Source organism: Oryctolagus cuniculus, chromosome 15 (genome assembly GCF_964237555.1).
Source record: "Oryctolagus cuniculus chromosome 15, mOryCun1.1, whole genome shotgun sequence".
Lineage (NCBI taxonomy): Eukaryota > Metazoa > Chordata > Mammalia > Lagomorpha > Leporidae > Oryctolagus > Oryctolagus cuniculus.
Genome location: NC_091446.1, coordinates 23091618 through 23114684, shown reverse-complemented (window position 1 = coordinate 23114684; position 23067 = coordinate 23091618). Strand labels below are relative to the sequence as shown.

At 39.7% G+C, this 23067-nt stretch overlaps 1 protein-coding gene across 7 annotated transcripts in view; it reads right to left on the bottom strand.

Moving 5' to 3' along the window:
* Nucleotides 1–23067, bottom strand: part of SORCS1 (sortilin related VPS10 domain containing receptor 1) — a 574197-nt gene that overhangs the window by 301660 nt on the left and 249470 nt on the right. The window lies entirely within an intron of this gene.

Genomic DNA, 23067 nt, shown 5'->3' with positions numbered 1-23067 from the left:
TAAATTGATCTTCTGTATATAAAGATAATTGAAAATGAATCTTGATTGAATGGGATGGGAGAGGGTGCGTGAGATGGGATGGTTGTGGGTGTGAGGGAGGTTATGGGGGGGAAAAGCCACTGTAATCCAAAAGCTGTACTTTGGAAATTTATATTTATTAAATAAAAGTTAATAAAATAAAATAAATTGTGACCCTGATAATCTAACATGTTATAAATTACTTAAAGAAACTAAAAACATTAGACATCTACTCGGGGGATGAAAATGAAATTAGGAACATTTATGCCATTTTGAGATAGCATCACTATTTTCAACTCCGCAATAATTCATATTATCATTCTTATAGCATTTTGAGTTAAAAATAGAGATCAAGGTGGCAGAATCACACATGACATTCTCTAATCTTGGACAGATCAGAGGGTTATTGGAAAACGAAAAATTTTATTACTTTGACACAGAGTTGCCAGACCATAAATTTAAATAATCTATCAATAAGGGCGCAGATATAATGTGCTTAGCACATAGTAGGATTTCACCAAATGGTAACATTTATTAGTAAGACAAACAATTAGCTTGCAAAGTACCACCACAATTGATACAGAATCTCTCTAAAGAAAGAAAATAAAATACAGGGTTCAGTGTTGAGCACTTTAAAGCTCTTTTTCAAGCTACATTCTGTAATGTTTAAATGACTATACTTTTCATTAAAAATGCATTGTTTCCTAAACTATAGGCAATTTCCTAGTACACCTTGTATTTTTGTTCTTCTTCTTGCATACAGATAACACTGTGTATCTGTGAAGATGGAGTGGCTATGTAGAAACAGCTGCAAACTGCATGGTCACTTGAACAAACTTCTACTCTCCCCTCCAACAGTGACGGAGAAAACCCAAACCCTTTATGCCTCAGTTTCATCTATACATGGGGACAGTGTGGGCTCCTTCCTGCCTCCCATGGAGTCACAGGAGTAAGTGGAAATAGATTAGATAAAACTTTGCTTCCATTTTTAGAAGCTCGTTTATGGTACATAAGTTACAGAATGCATGGAAAGGAAAGAATAAAACATTTGTGGGCTAATAAAGACAGCCACTTCCTCAGCTTTCTAACTCCAAGGCCTCCTCAATAAAATGAAACTGACCAAGGTCTACTATACAATCAGAAGGTATCTGGGCTTGCCTATTCATTAAACATAGTATATTTTCATGAAAAAGTAGAACGCAGGAGCTCATGGGCAACAAACGCATGGAAATGGTAAGGAGATGGCAATGTTAATTACTTGACTTTATGACTTCATATCATATACATGTATATTCCAATATGCCCTATAAAATGTACAAGTATTATGTGTTAACCAATAAATATTTTAATGAGTATAGAGCTTTCTTTATTTCTTCTGTGGTAGAAATAGCACAGACACAGAAGCTAAACTATCAAGACCATGAATAACACAAAGGAAAGGAGCAAGTCCGCCCTGTTTCCCACAGAGATGTAGGGTCAGTGTTCTGTCCAAAATAGTAGATAATCAATAAATACTTCTTGAATGAAAGTCTTCAATTGTGGTTTCTACTCCAGGGAAATCAATTAGCCTTGGTTACATCACGTGAAATGAGGGAGGGTGGCCTGTCAGGTTTTAGTTCATGAATAATTCAAGTGTCATTTCAAATAGAAACAATCTACAGTCTACTAGACTCAGTATTCTCTTTGCATATCAACAGAAAAATATAACTAAAAATACAAAGCATGAAATGTCCTATCCCTCAAGTAGAATGTAGTAGAGCCCATGTTCTAGATCGTTTTCCAAACATTAAACCAGACACTGCAGGAATGGAATAGCGATTGTGTTCAATAAAGTAATTAACTACAGATGGGACAGCTTCTGGAAAACACACAAGTATGTAAAATCGCAAGGCGCTGTTTTTAGGGAGGCTTTGGTGGCACAAGAACTACTGGAGAATAATTATTTGTGAAACCTCAAGTTTACTCATGAACAAGTTTTTTTTTTTTTTCTTACAGTAGAGGATAAATTTTTTTAAAATCTCTATGTTACATATTCAGAGATGCGATATAATTTTCTGCAGCTTCAGAGGATCATGGGGAAAGTCAAAATGTTAAATGCTGAGACAGTAAGCTGAAGCGTCCTGCTGTCTGGTTCCCCAAGCAGACAAGACATAGGCAAAAAGCCCAATTTCCTTGCCACACGACATTAAGTAGCTCTAATGGACAGACAGCCTGGCCACTGCCTCTGCCAATGGTCCTTTCAGCCAAGATACCACAGCTCAAAGGCTTTGCCACCCCAGGTGAATTCCCCTGACCTAGCAGCAATAGCAACTTCCCCTGAGAGCTTGCTAGGAGCACAGAATCTCTCACCACATAACATCCATAAGAAAAAAGGTCCCAGGTGATTTGCGTGCGACAGAGAGCACATAGAGCATTTCCCTCTGCCTTGCTTGATACGGAGGTATCCTCCAATGACTTTACACCAACGTTTCTCAAAGTGCGGTAGGCAATGGATGCACTGTAGGGTGAATCACGTCATATGTTTGTAAAAACGCAGATTTCTGAGTTTTACCACTGTTAGGAGATGAAGCTGGAAGATGCTGTTTATCAGGTTCCCGTGTTTTTGTACATGCCACCTAATCTCACTTAGGTGAGATTACATCACCTAATCATGCTCCCATATATCTGTCTATGGTAACTGATGTGATGGTAACCAACAGCTTGTATAGCTGCCCACAAGACTGTTAAGCAGTGGTTTGGCTCTGAGCCACTTTTGTCTGTAAACCCATTGAAGCAACTGGGGTGCATGGCTAAGCACAGCTGTCTGAGTATAGATGTAGACATGTATGTGGTTGCCTGTGGATGGATGTGGACATGTATGTGGCTATTGGTGGATGTAGCTGGATGCAGATGTGTGGCTTTGTGTGTATGTAGATGTCTCTCTGTGTGTAGGACCACCACTATGGACACAAAAGCTAATACCTTCTGTGGCCCCACCACCTTTTGGGCCAAATGGCTGTTTCTTTTGCAGTGCTCATGCCACTGTGAGTAAAGGAGATACAAACCCGTAAACAGCTCGGAGTGTTCTCTGTCCTGTCGCAATCTGAATCTATTTGTCCTGGACCCTAATATCCAGGCATACAATCACATTCCTCTTGGAGTCATTGGGGTAGAGAGCAGAAATCTCACTTTATAAATAATCACTCCAACTGATTCTGGTGCGCACTTGTTTCTGGGGACCACTGGGCTACTCGTCCATGGTGGATGACACTGAGGATGGCTGGCTGTACTTTCCTTCTCCCCCTCCAAATAAGAACACTGACCTTTCAGGTTATCTTTCTTTCCCTTCTGTCTACATAGATTGAAGCTTTTTCTTTCAAATCATCTGAGGATTGCGTTCCTCTAATAAAATGGCTACACTCTTTATTATGGAATGTGATAAACCTGCTGTCAATTACTTTAATTGATCTGACAACCTGATTAGACCCAGAAAGGGGAAGATTTCCTCAGCAGAGCCTTATTAAAATCGGGAAAACAAAGGAAAGGCCCATGTAATTAAAATGTGATCGCTGGCAATGAGTATGTAAAATCAGGCTTGAAAGGCATTAATGATGGGAAAACTTTCCTAAATTACATCTTAGGAAGACAAAGGGACACAAAATGGTCAAATAAATCGCTGAGCTACCAGCAGAGAATGCTGAACAGAATGGCAAGAGACTTTACTATATCCTTAAATCACAGGTGGTTTTGAAATTGATGAGATCCATTCCTAGATTATGGTAGGGAGAATCCAAATACTGGCTGCATTTGTGACATGATGCACGTAAGTGGGATGACAGTTACCAGCACCACTTGTGGGTTTTGGGTTTTCTTTTCTGGACAACTGTACTGAAAGTACAATCTGGGGTCCTTACCAACAGGAACTGAATAATCGGTCTTTCGGAGCAGAGTTCACAGCATCAATGCAACATCAATGACTGCTCTAGCAAAAAACTTAGGACTCAACACATATTCCTGAATCTAGGATAATTCCTTTCATAGTGTATTTATGATACACTTTCTTCTCTGACACATTCAGTGGGACAGAGCTTCTGAATTCATCCCACTCTTTAATAGCCCCTGGGTCTTCAAGAACGAGAAGGCAATATGGTGACTGTTACTTACACAACAAAAATCTCTAGGTCCCTAGAGTGCTGAGAAATAGAATATTATTAGCTAATTAGGATGAACTGCCACACTGGAGTGCTTGATTAAATTAATTAATCAGGCTGATGATTGGTCTGGAGGGGGTTGGAAGCTGTTTTTTAGAATGCACCTGGTAAAATATGCTATTCATAAGTATGCCCTTAGAAATATAAAGAAACAGTATTTTTAGATGAGAGATAAACAAGTTAGCACAATGTGGATAGAATTATCAGAAGGAAAGAACATGCCTTGTGCATAGATGTCAAATACATGAATGAGTACAAAGGTTTGAGTTTCCTGATCTCTTAACCCACATCAATAAAATAACCTGAAGTTTCCATTGAGATCTTCTTTAAATTGGGTATAATGGTCCTATTTGACAATGACATGGAATAACAGATTAAAAGAAACCAAAAAAGAATCAACAAAGACTTGGCTTAATGTAGGGCTTTGAATAAACTGATCATTCATTTTTTTGTTAAGGAAATAAAGGAGAATTAAAGGACTTCTGGCCTCATTTGAAAATCTAGTCCATGCCTAACTCCCTTAAGTGATATATTGGACTTTGGTTTCCTTCTGTATAGGAAATAAACCATTCCCTCCACTACAGCCTTCCAATTTGGTAAGCAGCAACATTATCTTAATTCTGACCAATTCACTCCAAATATCATACTGTATGATACAGTAAGTTTGTGCAAGAACCCAATTATGCCTCACACAAAGCCTTTTCCATATCTGCAATAAAAGGTCTCTGGCACTTTACATCTTTGTCAATTTACTACTAGGCTAATCTGCACATGTGAAATTGAATAAAATGGACCAATATTTCCCCTACAGCCAAACCGACTGGGATACCTGTCAACAGGTCAGCAATACTCCTAGGCGACTCTAAAGTTAACCAACAGTTCAACTAGGATTGCAGCTGCATTCTATTTCTCTTATTTTAAACAACTTTTAATCTAAACCACCTACAGTTTGAGTTCATTTAAACAGTTCTGGCTCTTTACCGATTTCAGATAGTCCCTGGACAACGCCCTCAATCACAGCATATCATTAAATGGAATACTCAAATAATGTGTTATTCTAATACTCTGTAAAACATCTTGCATACTTCACTATTCCATGATAGCATTTAACAAAGTATTTTCAGGGCTCAAAGACTCCACAGTGAACAACTGTTGCAGGTACACATGTTGGGATTTATCAAAGTCCATAATTCAACCATACATTTATTCATTCATTTACTTATTCAATTTTTTCCAAATTTACTTATTCACTTATTTAAAATCTTTTGTCTTTTTAAATAGACATAAATATAAATAAGCAGTTATTTTTCTACACTTCATAGCATATTGATATTCTAGAGGCCTCTAAAAAAATTAAACGCCACTTAACAAAATAGATTACCTAAGGTCTCTGAATTTTCAATGGAAACAATATTTTGTCCTGTTTTAGAGTTTCCATAATTCCTCCAATAATATAAAAGGAAAATGAAGGGGCATTTGAAAACTTTTTAGCAACTCCCATTCTCTTAACACTTTTTTGGGGATAGCCCTTTTGTCATTTGATAAAATTTATTCACCTTCAATAACCATTTTTAAAAAGTAGAAAGGATGAAGTCAACAAAATGAATGAGAAAAACTTCTATTGTTCTAAAACATTTAATATGGCTCAATATTTCATAATGAAACAGCCTTTTAAAGCGATTTATTTTTTTCCTCTATTGGCCTATAAGCTCCAAGAGGGCAAGGCCTATTTGTACTTCTGATCACTGAAGTATTATCTGTACCTAGCACAGGACTGCACTCAACAATTATTTATGAACATAATGAAATTAATAATGAAGTAAATAACTGCAATATAATCTTATACTGCCAAAGTTATGAGCATCCCTAAATAACCTTACAACTAAAAAACACTGCTGCTATACACTGCACACTTTCTAATGAAAAAAAAATAGAAAATGACTGCAGATAATTTTAGTGTACTAGGTAAAGTAATTTCCATTTTTAATTTTTTCCCTTGAAGGTTCATGGGGAAAAATAACTGAATGGAAAAAAAAATAGGAGAATAAATGAAAGAAGAATTCAGGTCAAATGACAAACTAAACATTTTTATTCAACATTTCATAGCCTTCAAAAATGGGTAATTATTTCTCTACCTCTTTGGTCCAGCAGCATGAGGTTGAATACATCATCCGTTTTGACACAAAACATGAGTTTGCAAGTAAACAAGAAGTTTATCTCATAAAACAGAGCTTTATATTTGCATAGAAGCTTTCACTAATAACAGAGATGGACTTTCAACTAGCTGCTCCAGCTGTGGCTCTCTCCCTGACATATGGAGGTTCTTAAAAGAAAAGAAATACAAATAAGGGGAAATTTTCAGCAAATTTAATTCCTTTTATCTCTCAGAGGGGCGGGTGGAAGCAGCAGGTGGCAAATTCATTTTTATCTAATAACATTTGGTCATGTGACATATTTTATTTCCACAGTTGATGTAACTTAATGAACAGCAAATTGGGCAAATCTGTCACCATGTGGGAAGTTAGCAGGGCGTCTATATGTAGGATGTGTGCGTATGTGGGGAGAACAGCAAGGCTTTTGTGGGAGAGAAAAGGGAAGAAAAAGTTTACTGTTCCATGTCTTCTGTAGGAAATCTTTTATGTTAAGTCATTAATTCCAAACCATGTTGACAGCAGTCTAAAGTAATTATAAGGGCTGGAAAGACAATCTTTATTAAACGAGACGTGGTGATTTCAGGCCAGGTCCTTAAAGATTAGACTTAGAAAATTAAACCACAAAACTTATAGCAGCAATGCTGGATACCTCCAAAATTGGGTTACAACAGTTGTGTAATGTCTGTAGTCTATAAACTTAAAGAAGAACAGAGGGTGACATCAACATGAAGATTCCCATCAATACACTGCTCAGGAGTTTCTAACTTATACCTAGCTTTAGATATATGTGATGCCAACAAAACAGTTTTATAAGAAAGTAACAAAAATGACTTGTTATGTCATAGCATTATAGATACTACCAAGGACACTAAACTACAAGAAAGCCAAGAGTTCTAGCTGGATTAAGAACCTGCTCACAGTCATTCTGGGCAAACTGTTTTCCCACAAGGCTTAGCTTTCTTAACCCACAGAATGGATAATCAGAGTATGTGCTTCATATGACTGCTTGGAGAATTACATGGATTTTTTTTGTAATCATTCCAAAATATTGCCTTTCTTCATCATAAATGTAACCCAGAATTCATCTGGGAGAATTCCTAATGGGGAAACCAAGCAAACTCTGTCTAGTCAAGCTTTCAGACTAACCTCATTTTGCTTCATTTTTCAAAGCAGAGTTTATTCTAAACTTTTATGGTTTTCTATTCACCATTCCCTTATAAATCACTCTTGCACCTTCTCTGCCTATTCTTTTGCTACCTGCGTTTTGAAACATCTGGTGCCTCCAGAAAACAATAGGAAATTACTGTTATAGCCATTCAACTCATGCTAAACATTTGTACATGGTCTGGGACCTTTCAGGTAGAGTAAGTTTTGTTTAAAGGATAAAAATGAATTTGAAGAGTATGTGGAAAAATTCGAATAATGGAACAATATTGTTGAATTGTGAAATTGTACAATGCTATGGAAATAGTACAAAAATTAAAAATATGAGCCAGAGGCCAGCACTGTGCTGTAGGTTTAGCTGCAACCTGCAGTGCCAGCAACTCAGATGGGCAGGAGTTCAAGTCCTGGCTGCTCCATTTCTCATACTGCTCCCTGTTGATGTGCCTGGGAAAGCAGTGGAGGATGACCCAAGTGCCTGGGCTCCTGCACCCACGAGGGAGATCTGACAGAAGCTTCTGGACCTGGCTTCCACCTGGCCCAGTCCTGGCAATTGTGACCATTTGGGGAATAAAAAATTAGTGGAAGATTTTCTCTCTCTCTAATTATTTATAAATAATCAAAATAAATTTTTTTTTTGACAGGCAGAGTGGACAGTGAGAGAGAGAGAGAGAAAGGTCTTTATTTTCCATTGGTTCACCCCCCCCCCCCCAACCAATGGCTGCTGCAGCCGGCGCGCTGTGGCTGGCGCACTGCACTGATCCGATGGCAGCAGCCAGGTAATTATCCTGGTCTCCCATGCGGGTTCAGGGCCCAAGGACTCAGGCAATCCTCCACTGCGCTCCCGGGCCACAGCAGAGAGCTGGACTGGAAGAGGAGTAACAGGGACAGAATCCGGCATCCCAACCAGGACTAGAACCCGGGGTGCAGGCGCCGCAGGCGGAGGATTAGCCTATTAGGCCATGGCACCGGCCCAAAATAAATCTTTAAAAAAACAAAAAATAAAAATAGGAGCCAGCATTGTGGTCCAGAGGTTAACTGCTGCCTTCAACATCAGCATCCCAGCGTGCATCCTGGCTACTCCACTTCTGATGCAGCTCCCTGCTAATGTGCTTTGGGAAGAAGCAGAAGATGGCCCAATTGAAAGACCCAGATTGAGTTCCAAGCTCTTGACTTCAGCCTGCACCAGCCCTGACTGCTGTGGCTTTTGGGAAGTGAAACAGCAAATTATTTATTTCTCCTTCTCTATCGCTATGCTTTTCAAATAAATAAATAATTATTTTAAAAATTAGAATTACATATGATCCAGCAATCTCACTTCTGGGTATATAACTGAAAGAACTGAAAGCACAATGTCAAATAGATATTTGCACATCCACGTCTATAGCAGTACTATTCACAATAGCCAAGAGCTAATGTGCACTGCTGGATGAATGGATAAACAAAATGTGACTATCCATACACATATTGGTATGTATATATACAGACTCTTCTCAGCTTACAAGACTACACCCTGATAAATCCATCATAAAATGAAAATATTTTAAGTCAAATACCACAATTTAGACTCGCATACCTGAAATGCCCTCAGAATACTTCAGCTAGGCATAAGAGATTATCATACTGAATGTCAATAGCACAGGTAAAGATCAAAATTCAAAGTGCAGTTTCTGCTGAATATGTGTTACCTTTAAACCATCACAAAGTAAAAAACTTTTAAGTCATACCCATGCATTCATCCAATCCCTCCATCCATATTTCTAAAATTTAATCTTAGAAAGGAAGGAAATAGTGGACCATGGGCTTTAGGTGAGAAGAAAAAGGGTAGCTCTATAATGAGTAAAGATTTTAAGATTTGAAAGACGGGAAATATCTAGAGATCTGCTTCACAGTGGTGTGTATGTACTTTCCACTACTGAAATGTATAGTCAGATATCACTAAAATCACAAATTTGATGTTGTATATTTTTACTATATTTTAAAGATACAAAGGACTAAAATGAACTTTGTAGAAGTGCTATATCTGACTTCTATAGAAACTTTCTCCAGAGCCTATAACCCACCACAGATTCAGACGACCTTGTGTATTCTAGCTGGACCTCAGTGTTCTTGGGGCTCATGGAGAGAGGAGGAAGGACTTAAAGTCATAGGTTTAGATGCTCACATACACTACTCACTTGCTTTACACAATTCATGACCCCAGAACTTTTTATTCAGGTGTCTGAGCCCAGAAATGAAAGAGGTTTTATGAATATGCAGTTGTCCATGGTTGACCTGACATTTTCTTTCATAACCTTTATCTTTCAGTTTATCCTTAAAGTATGTCCTTAAGAAAAAGAGATATATCTTTTCTATTACTCCCCCTTGACCTGAAATATTAATATTTCACAATCCCATCATTAAAAATTCAGCTTTTTTTAAATCTTTTTTTTCCTTTTTTTTTATTTTCTTTTTGACAGGCAGAGTTAGATAGTGAGAGAGAGACAGAGAGAAAGGTCTTCCTTCTGTTGATTCACCCCACAAATGGCCAATACGGCTAGTGCGCTGCGCTGATCCGAAGCCAGGAGCCAGGCACTTCCTCCTGGTCTCCCATGCAGGTTCAGGGCCCAAGCACTTGGGCCATCCTCCACTGCCTTCCCGGGCCACAGCAGAGAGCTGGAATGGAAGAGGAGCAACCGGGACAGAATCCGGCACCCCAACCAGGACTAGAACACGGGGTGCTGGCACCGCAGGTGGAGGATTAGCCAAGTGAGCCGCGGTGCCGGCCAAAAATTCAGCTTTTATTGATGGGTTTTCCTAACGTCCATGCTATTTCAACACTGGAAATCTGACCTCTCTGTGACTGAGCGTGTGTGTGTGTGTGTGTGTGTGTGTGTGGTATATGGGTATGTGTGTTGTGTGACTCAAAATATATTCATCCTCCCCTACATCCAAATTTCCTTTCAGAAAATTATTTTTCTACTAGTGAGAAGGGTTTGGAAGGGGGCAATTTAAAACTGATGTCTGTTTTTCTCTGCTGAATTCAAAGGTGTCAGGATCTTTTTCCTTCCATTCTGCAGAGCTATAAGGTATACCGTAGTCCAAGGTTTTCGTCTTTAAGTGAGAAACATAAGAATGGAAAAAAAAAACAGCTGGAGTTTGGGCATTTGTTGCAGCATCTTCAACAATGGTTGTTGGGGTTCCTATTTTCTATCTCCCTTGGAGAATCCTTGGCCACTGGCTAATTCTAAGCTAGAATTTTACACAGGTCAATTTTCTGAATACCCACTGTCCTGCATATGAAGTCCCTTTAAATCAAATTACATAGAGTTGGCTCATGTAGCTTTCAGCCCGAAAATATTACCTGACAAGGTTTTGTTTTGTTTGCATCCACAACCTCTTCAAAATAGCTACATGGCAGACACTGCCTGAACAAGCTCCTAAAACAATGCAAAAGCCTCTCATTTCTTTGGTTCTTTCTGGAACAGTCTTGAAAACCTCCCGATGATTTTACTCTGAGTCTTGTCATTTTGCTCTTTAGATTTCTTTAAATCTATACTGATCAGCTGCTTGTCTGCCCAATGATGTCCCAAATAGTATTAAAATAAATCCACCCACAGCACTGAGCCTGCTAATCATCCTCCCACCCTATTAGATATCTGACAGCAAACTTCTTTCAGCAGGATCTCTGTCCTTCTATTGGACTTCCTATCCAGAAGTTTTACATGTAGATTAGCAACTTGTTAATCACCCACATGCATAATCTTCCTGTTTAGACTAAAAGAACAACCACTCCAACCATTCCAGAATCTCCATGGCACAGGAAGGTACCCTCCCACTGACCACTGACACTGATCACAAGATGAATTTTTGCGAGGAAGGTGGGGACAACACAGAGTGCTGTCAGGGTGCAAATCTAGGTTACACTGCTAAGAAGATGTGGGTGGTATGGATGACGGGAGGTACAGCCAGACTTGTGGGGGAGTGAAAGACACAGGCTGCAGGCTTGATTACATCATTCTTATTCTCTTGTGATTTTCCTTTAGTTTTTTTCCTCAAATGAAATAGCTCCTGATTTTTATTTATCAATTCTGATGGTTCTTTTCTCTGTGCTAAGCCATTCACTAATGGTTTTATCTTCATTGTCACCTTTCCTCCACAAAATTTTAAAGCCCACACATTCAAACTTTGTTGCCAGCTCATAAGTAAAGGAACCTACTGCCTGGTCTCCAACTTCTCTTGTCAGGGTGGTGCTAGTGTTTAACAATTTGTCAGTTTATAGATGTACAGATTGTAGATTTTTCATGTTCCCTCATGGTTTACCAGGTAGTTTCTGAATGTACATGCCTTTCATTTCTCACAACAACCTTTTGAGGCTTTAAAGAACCCAGTCCAAGGCCCTACTTGTAGAAAATGGAACTGCAGAGATGAGAACGCAGAACCATGTCATGTTGTTTTCCATAATAGTGGAAACCTACTCTAACACATCTGTTCTTCCTGTCAGTCATGAACCCAAGTGCTGGCCATCACTTCCCAGTCTAGACTGACTACCAAGTTATGGGGATTAACAATATTTGGGTTGCCTAAGAAAAGTGAAACAAGCTCTGTCCAGACTGAGAATCTTAACTACCCACTGCTAAGGGAAGAGGTGGGAAGTGAGCACCATCCCACCTCACTACGTCCCCTCTCCATCCACATCCAAAACTGGCCATCTTTCTTTTCAGTACTCACATGGATTAATTACATAAATGTGCAGTCATTTGCCTAGTCTCAGACTCTGAGAACCATGGTCTATCCTAGGCTTCTTACTCCCACACCCTCATGGTCTACACCATGTCCCCTTCATTCCACCTCTTTACTGTTATTTAAATCCATCTGCCACCAAGACTTGCTACTTTTTTGCCAAAATTTTCACATTAGCCCCTGAACTCTACCATCCTACTTCCAGGATCACGTTTCTACAAATATCTTCCAAACAACACTCAAAGTATTCTGCATTAAATATTTCAATGGCATCCAAAGCTTTCAAGATAGATTCAAAATCTCTTAAATTCATTCGCAAAGTCCTCTAAAGCCTGGAATCAGCTGGGCTCCCTGGTTGCATCAGTTACTAACGGACCAAACCAACTTCCCTGTATGTATGTGAAACTGCCTATATACACCAGAAAAAGCCATCTCTTAATCATTTTCATGACTCAATCATTTTGTGTTTTGTGTAAACCTACATACACCAGTGTGTATGTGTGCGTAGTCTTAATTTTTTCTCCCTGAGATAGCCATCCTTTCCTCTTTTCAAGACTGTCACCTACTCCCATTTCTAAAGGAATCTCAATGGACGACTGCCTTGGAACCACCTGACCCCAACCCACACAGCAAGCAGACAGAACATCTCTTTCTACACCATTCTGCTTTTCTTCCTAAGAAGTTCCACTGTACCCTGTTTCTACATTAGAGATAATGTGCCCCTATCATGCTATTTGTCACTTCACTCTTGTGTTCATAAAAACCAAACTGTGAGCTACTTGAGTTCAAAAGCCAAGTCTTAGTCATTATACCCCCCAGCGACTTTCACAGTGCCTGGCAACAATATCTGTTGAGTAGAACTGAAATCAAAGTTATACTGCTTGTTTTTGAGAAAGCGGACGATGATCACAGCAACATGTAGGTACGGCTGTTCCAGGGATCTTTAGTCTCTCTGGTATTAGAATGGTGCTCATATCTCCTTACCTTCAAGACTATAAGGAAGGGGCCAACACTGCGGCATGGTAGGTAAAGACACCACCTGCAACACTGACATCCCATATGGGTACCGGTTTGAGATCCCACAGCTCCACTTCCAATCCATCTCCCTGCTAATGCACCTGGGAAAGCAGCGTAGTGCTTGGGCCCCTGCAATCATATAGGAAATCCTGAATAAGCTCCAGGCTCCTGATTTTGGGACTTCCCAGCTCTAGCCATTGCAGCCATTTGGGGAGTGAACCAGTGGATGGAAGCTCTCTCTCTCTCTCTCTCTCCTTCCCTCCTCTTCCCTTTCTCTCCCTCTCACTCACTCTGCCTTTCAAATAAATAAGTAAATCTTTTTAAAATGAGAATTATGAATGGTTTCTGCTCTGCAGAGCCTTGCAATTTATTTTTTTATTTTTTATTTTTAAAGATTTATTTATTTATTTGAAAGGCAGAGTTATAGAGAGGCAGAGGCAGAGAGAGAGAGAGAGAGAGAGAGAGAGAGAGAGAGAGCAGTCTTCCATCTGCTGGTTCACTCCCCAGATGGCTGGAGCTGGACCATTCCGAAGGCAGGAGCCATGAGCTTCTGGGTTTCCCATGTGGGTACAGGGGTCTAAGGACTTTGGCCATCTTCTACTGCTTTTCAAGGCTCTATCAAGGAGCTGGATTGGAAGTGGAGCAGCTGGGTCTCGAACCAGCACCCATATGGGATGCTGGCACTGCAGGCAGTGGCTTTACCTGCTATACCACAGCACTGGCCCCTAATAAATCTTTAGACATAAAAAGACTATAATGTAATAATAGCCCTACTTTAAAAAATATATTTATTTATTATCATTTATCTGAAAGAGAGAGAGAAAAAAGATCTTCTATCCTTTGATTCCTTCTGCCAATGTCCATAACAGCCAAGGCTTGGCCTGGTCAAAGCCAGGAACTTAGAACTCAATCCAGATGTCTCACATGGCTGGCAGGGCCCCAGGTACTTGAACCATTATCTGCTGCTTCCAAGGGTGTGCATTAGCAAGAAGCTGGATCAGAAGTGGAGTGGCCAGGACTCAAACGGGCACTTAGTATAGGATGCAGGTGTCCCAATCTGTGCACCAAAAGCCTTCCCTTAATAGCCCTGCTTTTAACTGGCCTTTCTCAGATAACTGAAATCTTCCTGTCCCTAATGATTACTCTGGCAAAATACATTAGAAAATACATATGCTCCTGTGACAGCTCTCAAGCACTGACTAACAAGACCTAGTGTATAAATAATCCAATTCCCTCATCTCTCATATGGCACAATTGAGAGATGTGTGTTCTACACCACCTCCCAGCCTTCCCCAGCAAGATTAACTCTAATCACCCACAGTAGACGCTGGCTCAATAATGCTCATCTATTGGCTGATTGCCCATCTCCGTCTAAACCTCCCCACTCCCCAAATTTTGTTTCCAGGGATCACTTCTCAAATAAAAGATCTTCTCTAGAATCGTACACCTGAAACCTATTTCTGAGAAAACTCAATTTAAACAGTATCCAATAGTGTTGTTAAATTTAAAAAAGTTACATAACTCTATGAAGTAGGAGCTAATATTATGCTTATTACAAGAATGAGAAAATGGAGGCACAGGGAGTTAACTTTGGAGTATGTAATTGAAAGGACATGCTACCATAAACAGGGCTCATATTTCATTCTGTATCACCCCCATCTCCCGCTCCCTCACCTCCCAACCCCCATTCCCTCAGTTGCTTAGTTCTTCCGGTCTTTTTAGCATCTCTGATGAACAAGCTCACTGAGGGTGCCCTTGATTCTCAAGGCGATTTTCTCTGGGGTAGGCTTACAGGCAGGAACTCAGAGAGTTGAGTCTGGCAGCTCACTAGAGTTGTACAGTGAACCTCTGAAGAGATCATTAGGGTCTAACGAAATAATCATTCAAGAGAGCCTGCGGATCAGTGCTGTTATCATGGCAAATATGAAAAGCCTATTCACAAAATTAGCAAGCAGACAATATAATATACGAAATAAAAATACATTTCTGTTGCTGTTTCTTTTTTTACAGAAGCCAGATAAAGTGAAAAGACAGAGACCTGTCTACAACATGAAAGATGGGGAGAACACATTAAAATGTTCTTTATAAGCAATCCAAGATACACAAAGCTTTAAAAATGAGGTTTTTATTATTTTAGCACAATACTAGCAAAGATTAAACTGTGATAAAATGGAAATATCTATGTTGCCTTAGTAAAACAGGTACCCTAGTTTAAAAACCAATGGGAACATGGTCATAAATTGATGATATCTATTTGAATATTTATTATGCATTTTATAGCAGATGCCTTAATATAGACCCTAAACTTTGACCCAGCACTTTTTTTAAATAGTCCCTAACCTATGGACTTGCCTTAAGAATGCACTTACTCACACATGTATACATGCAACAAAAATGTGCCCTAAAAATTATCACAATATTATTTAAAATGACCAATTAAAAAGAAATAACCTAAATATCTACCAAGAAAAATAAATATCCAACATATATTAGAATACTTAATATAAATATTAATCCTTGAGATTGTGTTTTTTTAAAGATTTATTTATTTATTTGAAAGTCAGAGTTACACAGAGAGAGAGGAGAAGCAGAGAGAGAGAGAGTGATCTTCCATCCAATGGTTCACTCCCCAACTGGCTGCAATGGCTGGAGCTGTGCTGATCTGAAGCCAGGAGCCAGGAGCTTCTTCCGGGTCTCCCACACGGGTACAAGGCCCAAGGACTTGGGCCATCTTCTACTGCTTTCCCAGGCCATAGCAAAGTGCTGGATAGGAAGTGGAGCAGCCAGGTCTTGAACTGGCATCCATATGGGATGCTGTTGACACAGATGATGGCTTTACCTGCTACCCTAATGCTGACCCCAGGGTAGGCACTAATTATAAGAACTCATGGTCCTGTATGAAGATATTTATGTTTCTAGTTTCAATTAGCAAGGCAAATGACAAGCATACAAAGCAGTGAAGTTGAGGCCATACATCTGGTAATGAATTACTTTCATGAATTAAGAAAAATGAGGTTCACTATGAGTGATAGTGGCTTCTCATAATACCCAAGAGTTGCAGTAAAGTCCCTATTAGAAAATGCAAACCTACAATCCAAGATAATCCTGTTGTGACTTGGCTCTGTGTTCAATTGCCATATTACCATCTCCACAATCTTCCCCCAGAAACTCTGTAAATAAATGAATGAATACTGTTTGCTTTGGAAGAACAAACTGACTCAGCAGGACTTTCTCAGAGAGAAAAAAGTGTAGAAATTTTGAGGGAAAGTAACAACTAAACCAAATGCATTTTTAATTACCTTTAAATTGCACTGATAATAACATTCTCAGTGGGACGGAGGGATCAAATCTTACTCACTATGAGATTTTTGTGTCCTTTCTTCTTTCGTTGCTTTTGTTCGAGGAACAAATCTAGGGTTGTAGATATTTATAAATCTTAGTTTTTGTGCAGGTTTGTATGCAGGAAATGAGATGGCTTTATTTGTCTAGTTCTTGTATTCTCTTTGAGTCATGTGAGGGTTACATTATTACCATAGTTCTACTCATAATGACTTAGAAAACTCAATACTCTTCTCCAAGCCCCGACTCAGAGCATGGAAATCAAGACTCTTAGCTCTTGGAAAACAGCACTCTTTTGTGTTTGTAGATGAAGCAGAGAGAAGCTATGCACCTAAATTCACATAATTGCTATAGGAATTGTGGAAGTGATCCAGCTTCTTTACATTTCTCTCCAGAATATTTTCAGCAGTCAACACCCTGAAAAGCTCCATTCTGTAGAGAAGCAACTCTGTATATTTCTGCTAGTCTCAAAGGTGGAGGGACTTGCCAATGGAAGCAGATTTACACCAAGTTTAAAATTTAGACTTACTCTCAACATTTACTCAACAAACCTTTCTTCAGCACTTGTGATCATGATGTATGCTCCAGTCTACATCAAGACATGAAAGAACCTAGAACAGCCTTCTAGGAATTTACTTTCTCTTGGAAAAGAGGAGAAAGACACAACCAATAGTTCAGCTCCAGAATGAGGAAATAGAAAAAGTGAAAGTAGAGCACACTGCAGTACCACAGGCGTTCACAAAGTACACCAATCACATCTCTCTCTCTCTCTCTCTTTTTTTTTTTTTTTTTTTTGACAGGCAGAGTTAGACAGTGAGAGAGAGAGAGACAGAGAGAAAGGTCTTCCTTCCGTTGGTTCACCCCCAAATGGCCGCTACGGCTGGTGCGCTGTGCCTATCTGAAGCCAGGAGCCAGGTGCTTCCTCCTGGTCTCCCATGCAGGTGCAGGGGCCCAAGCACTTGGGCCATCCTCCACTGCCCTCCTGGGCCACAACAGAGAGCTGGATTGGAAGAGGAGCAACCGGGACTAGAACCCGGTGCCCATATGGGATGCCAGTGCCGCAGGCGGAGGATTAACCTAGTGAGCCACGGTGCTGGCCCAATCATGTCTCTTGGGTTGTGTGAGGACTGTGGAAGGGGCTTACCCTGATGCTTAAACACAAACTTGAAATAGATTGCTGACTGTTTATGATAGAACTTCAGGACTGTGATGGCATCCAAATCTCCCTCTCTTCCCTTGGACAAGCCCATAAAAACATGAAAGCTGTCTAACCTTAGAGGTGGGATTTCAGAATGGCACATTTGGCAAAACCCTACCTAATATCCAGGATGAGCCCAACCAATAGACCCCTTTTGGCCAATTTATATGGAAATACATTGTCTAGAATAGGGAGAAAAGTTGGGGCCTAGGACTTCTGTCCTTAAAGAGGAAATCAGGCTGTGACCAGAGACAAGGGGGAAAAACAAGATTCTAAAGGAGGGCAGGTATCCTAATCTCGGTTTTCTGTAACCCCCAATCAAGTTCCCCATAAATGTGGTCTCAGGTTCCTCATGGGTGGTCCCGAGTCAACCAAGCCCATCAATGCTGTAGCTGTTACAGCATCTTCCTGATGAACCTTTAAAAATTGAAACAAACAAACAAACAAACAAAACAAAAACCTGGTCTGGATGCTCAGTCTTGGGAAGGAATTCCATGTTAATAAACTGCTTCTGATTCTCCACTCAGCTCTGGTGTCTGTTTGAACTAAGGGAACTTCCCCAGCCCAGCTTTCTGTAACATCCTGACCTCATGTATTGCCAGCTTAGTAAAATTACATAAACAAATTTTAAATGTTATAGTAAAATATTGAAAATACTCTCCAAAAAAACAGGAAAGAGGAAATCAAACTACAATTACAGGCTAATTAGAAAATAATGAAAATTCAAACACTGTTATCAAAACAAGATACACTGGAGCCAGCACCGTGGCTCACTAGGTTAATCCTCCACCTGCGGTGCCGGCATCCCATATGGGTGCTGGGTTCTAGTCCCCGTTGCTTCTCTTCCAGGCCAGCTCTGTGCTGTGGCCCGGGAAGGCAGTGGAGGATGGCCCAAGTGCTTGGTCGCCTATACCCACGGGGGAGACCAGGAAGAAGCACCTGGCTTCTGGCTTCCGATCGGTGCAGTGCACCAGCCATAGCAGCCATTTGGGGGTGAACCAATGGAAGGAAGACCTTTCTATCTCTCTCTCATTGTCTAACTCTGTCAAATATTTTTTTTTAAAAAGATACACTATAACTCCACTGTAAAGATAAATATTTTATCTCAAATACTTTCACAATTAAAATGCAATTAAAAACTGTAAAATTTTAAAAGTAGAAAAAGAACTGTGCTGTCATGAAAATCATGGGGAAGAAAATACCAAAAATAAAAGCATAAAACACTGACTTTGAGAAGACAAAGAAAAAAGAAAATTATTCAGTTTCTCAATAAATCTAGGAGTTGTTTCTTTGGAAAAACATAATTAGCATATTAACAATAAGCATTAATAAATGAATTTGATGAATTAATGGAAAACTCAATATATAAGATTGAAGATGGAAAAGACAAATGCACAATTTTTTAAAGGTTTTTAAGGCATGTACTGTAAAACACTTTTTGTAAAAGTTTGATTTATTTGAAAGGCAGAGTTACAGAGAGGGGGAGGCAGAAAGAGGGAGGTCTTCCATTTACTAGATCACGCCCTAAATGACTACAAAGGTCAAGGCTGTGCTAGGCCAACACTAGGAGCCAGGAGCTTCTTCCAGGTCTCCTACTTGGGTGCAAAGGCCTAAGTACTCAGGCCATCTTCCTCTGCTTTGTCAGGTACTTTATCAGGAAGCTGGATCAGAAGTGGAGTAGCCAGTAGCTTTACCCGCTACACCACTAAGCTGGCCCCAAAGCACAATCTTCTAACATCAAATTCCTCCATTCAATTTAATGTTATATTTTGAAAATCTATGTATTTTCAAAATTTATGTGCATAAAATGATGTAATTAAATGTAAAACACATTATTTTACCACCGTACCAAGCAAGACTATTAAAAATTAGCAAAACATCCTCTCCTCACTATTGCCTCTGTTCAAGATGAGGCTATTGTGTATTATTTTATGTGATGCACACACACACATACATACATACAGAGTCTTAAAAAAAATTCAGAGAAAAATGCATATTATGAAAAACTATATGGAAGCTTAAAAATTTTTTTCTTCCAGTAATTTTATAATTAAAATGAGTTATTATTATGGAAAGGTGAAGATTTGTATAAATAAGACCAAAGGGTTGGAGTTCTTGTTTTTCCAATAGTAAAGTACATTATTCCACTTTGGTTAAAAACCTCCATTCCCTGAACCTCATTTTCTTCCTCTGTAACAGAAGTACTAGGTACAAGTGTGCAACAAAAGGATGAATTATATAAAATCTGATGCTAACTCAATTAGCAACCATCAAAACATCACATTTTAGACCTAAGAGGCTTTAGAATGCTTTAAACAATCTCACACTTTGTTATCAGTCTCTCACATAAAATACTGCAAGCTCTTCGTACAATCTCTGAGATCATAAATAATTACTATCTCCTTATTTACAAAAAAAGGATTTATTTATGGACTTGAAATGCAGTTACAGAGAGAGAGGGAGAGACATAGGGAAGTAATCCTGTGGTTCACTGCCCAAATGACCTCAATGGCTGGGGTTGAGCCAGGCAGAGGCCAGGAGCCTGGAACGCCATCCCAGTCTTCCACATGCATGACTGGGGCCCAGGTACCCGGGTCATCTTCTGTTGCTTTCCCAGGCACATTAGCAGGGAAGCTGGACTGGAAGTGGAACACCCAGGTCTAGAACCAGCTCTCACTTGGGATGCTAGCATTGCAGAATGTGGCTTTCTCTGCTATACCACGATGCTGGCCCCTCAATTTCTATTCTCTTACAAACTCCATCTTAATTATCTCATATCAACAACTTTTTCCCCTTTGGGGAACATTCATTTCCAATAAGTAAAAGTTATAATAACAGCCAAATCTGGTTTAAAGTACAGTGTCAGTGTCTAGAGAGCATGGAAATTCAATGTTCTGCTTGGCCTCCAAAGCATCCCAAATCAATACAATGTATAATATTGAGCTGTAACTCCCTGGGGAAGGGGAAGAGTATGTGGCTGAAGGATGTGGGGAGTGAGTTAACTTGCTGCAACATAAAATAACCAGCGTATGGATATTATAATGGTCAAAGGGGCCCCCCAAAATGATATTTCACCATGTCTTCTTTCCAGGCTAACAGACTGAAAAAGAAGGGTAACACTGTAACACTGTAACATTTACACTGAAAGGCAGGTGGGAAACAAGCGCTTGAGTATCCGGCTAGTAGGTATGGACTCATTTTCTCCTAACAGAAACCTTGGTAGGGCAAAAGATTTCATTTCAGTCTTATATAAAATAGTAACGTATTGAACAAAATGGAATGGATAATTTAAATGAGAAAATTGGTAAATATTTGCCATATCCCTTAAATAAATATTGTCACATGATAGATTCATGATATAGATCGACACTGATTGACATGGACATAGGAAAAATAAAGAATCCTGTTGAGATATATTACTAAACTAGCTATTTGCTTGTCTACACACATAGAAGAGAAAAAAGTACATATATTTATATACAAACTTAAAAAATATTAACTTTACAATCTTATGGTGCTGAGATTACAGTGGATTTCATATGCCTTTGTTTCTAGTAGTGAAAAGTACGAAAAGTAAATATTATCATGACAATCAGCAAAGTAACAAGGATGTTACCACTTTGATAACAAAAAATGAATATCCACAAATAAGAATAATAGACACAGACCATTGTCTTTCCTTGGAAGACTTGAAAACATCCATCATTTGTTTCTCAGTATAAGCTGCTTTTGAGTCCTTGTTAATCATTTTCTGTGTTACAGTTCTCCCTGTAGAGGTCAGGACTATGTAGCATTATCCATATAGTAGGCTTATACTTTTATGCTTCTCTACATACTAGTATCTGTGGTCTCCCCCAGAACATAGAGCATGGAAGCTTACAGACTGTCATTACCAAGTATTTGCATTTGGTCTATAATACCAATGTACTGGTATAAGACATATGCTAATGTAGATATATGCTATTACTCATTGTGCTAATTTTCTGCCAGTCTGGCCAATGTCTTAAATATGGAAAAGTTGCTGGAATTAGTTTCATGAACACACAATTCTGTAGCATATGGGTACCAAACATGAAGCTAATGAAACATGTCTATCAATAATGCGGACTTCCTGAAGTCCTAAACTGCATTCTCTTTTATTCGACTGATCATTTCAGTTCCTCCTCTAGATTGGGGTGGACAGTCTGGGAGGTATTTCTCTGGTTCAGCTGCCCAGCTGCAGAAGGTCACTGCTTGAGGAAATGTATCCCTCTAAGGCCCACACCAGATGCCTACTCAGTGGGATTCTTTCTGAAGGGCCCAATGGCTCCTGTACACTATTTATCCTGAACAGCAGCAGGGCCTCCCAACCTAACTGCTCGCTTTGAGGCAACGGAAGCCATCTGAGGTGAGCCGATTGCACTACTCTCTGCTTTTCCAGTCACTCCACAAGAGATCATTCACGACTTCGAGAACTATCATCACTGGAGTCTACAGAAACCGAAATCTTCTGCATTAGGAATCTTCAGTGTCCACTCCCCAACTTCTGTGTCTTCAGCCATCTTTAACCATTCCATTTTTCCATATATTGTCTTAATCTTTCTTTTATCCTGTCTGTGTTGCCCCTTCAGATACTTCAGAAGAAACAAGTTCTGGGGTCAGCCCTTCCCTGAGACACAAGCCTCAGCTCACCCCGCAACAGCCACCAGGTAAGCAAAGCGTTGCCCTACCCATCTGCTTCTTTCCTGGGCATGCAATCCCAGACCCCTCTGTATTTCAAACGGAGGTACACAGCCTTTTGAAACATCTACAAAAACACAGTCTTTGAGGACTGCATTCAATTCTACGCTGGCTGCCTGGCTGCCTGGTCTGCCCTCAATCCATCCCTCTCCTGCTGAGGACCCTCGCTGGTTTCACTGGAGTGAGAAGAATGCATTCGCTTTTGTCAGGAGTCACCATATTTTCCAAAGCGGCAATAGGTGTAGAGTGGAAGAGGAATACAAATGACATCAAAAGAGGGAGAAAGACAACATAGTCAGGAATAGAAAAGCAGAGGGAGAAATGCAGTCACACACAAAGACAGCTACAGACAGAGGGACTCTACCCCCAGACCATGCCATCGCATCAACTCTGAAATCCACACTCATGCCCCTACTTCATCTCTGCCAAACAGCATATGGCTATGCCTTGAATTACTCTGCCTTACTGCTTAACTATTCCAGTTAACTACTTAAAATCCCTTTATCCTAGATCTTTCCCAAAATTATTTTGTATTTCCAGAATGCTTACT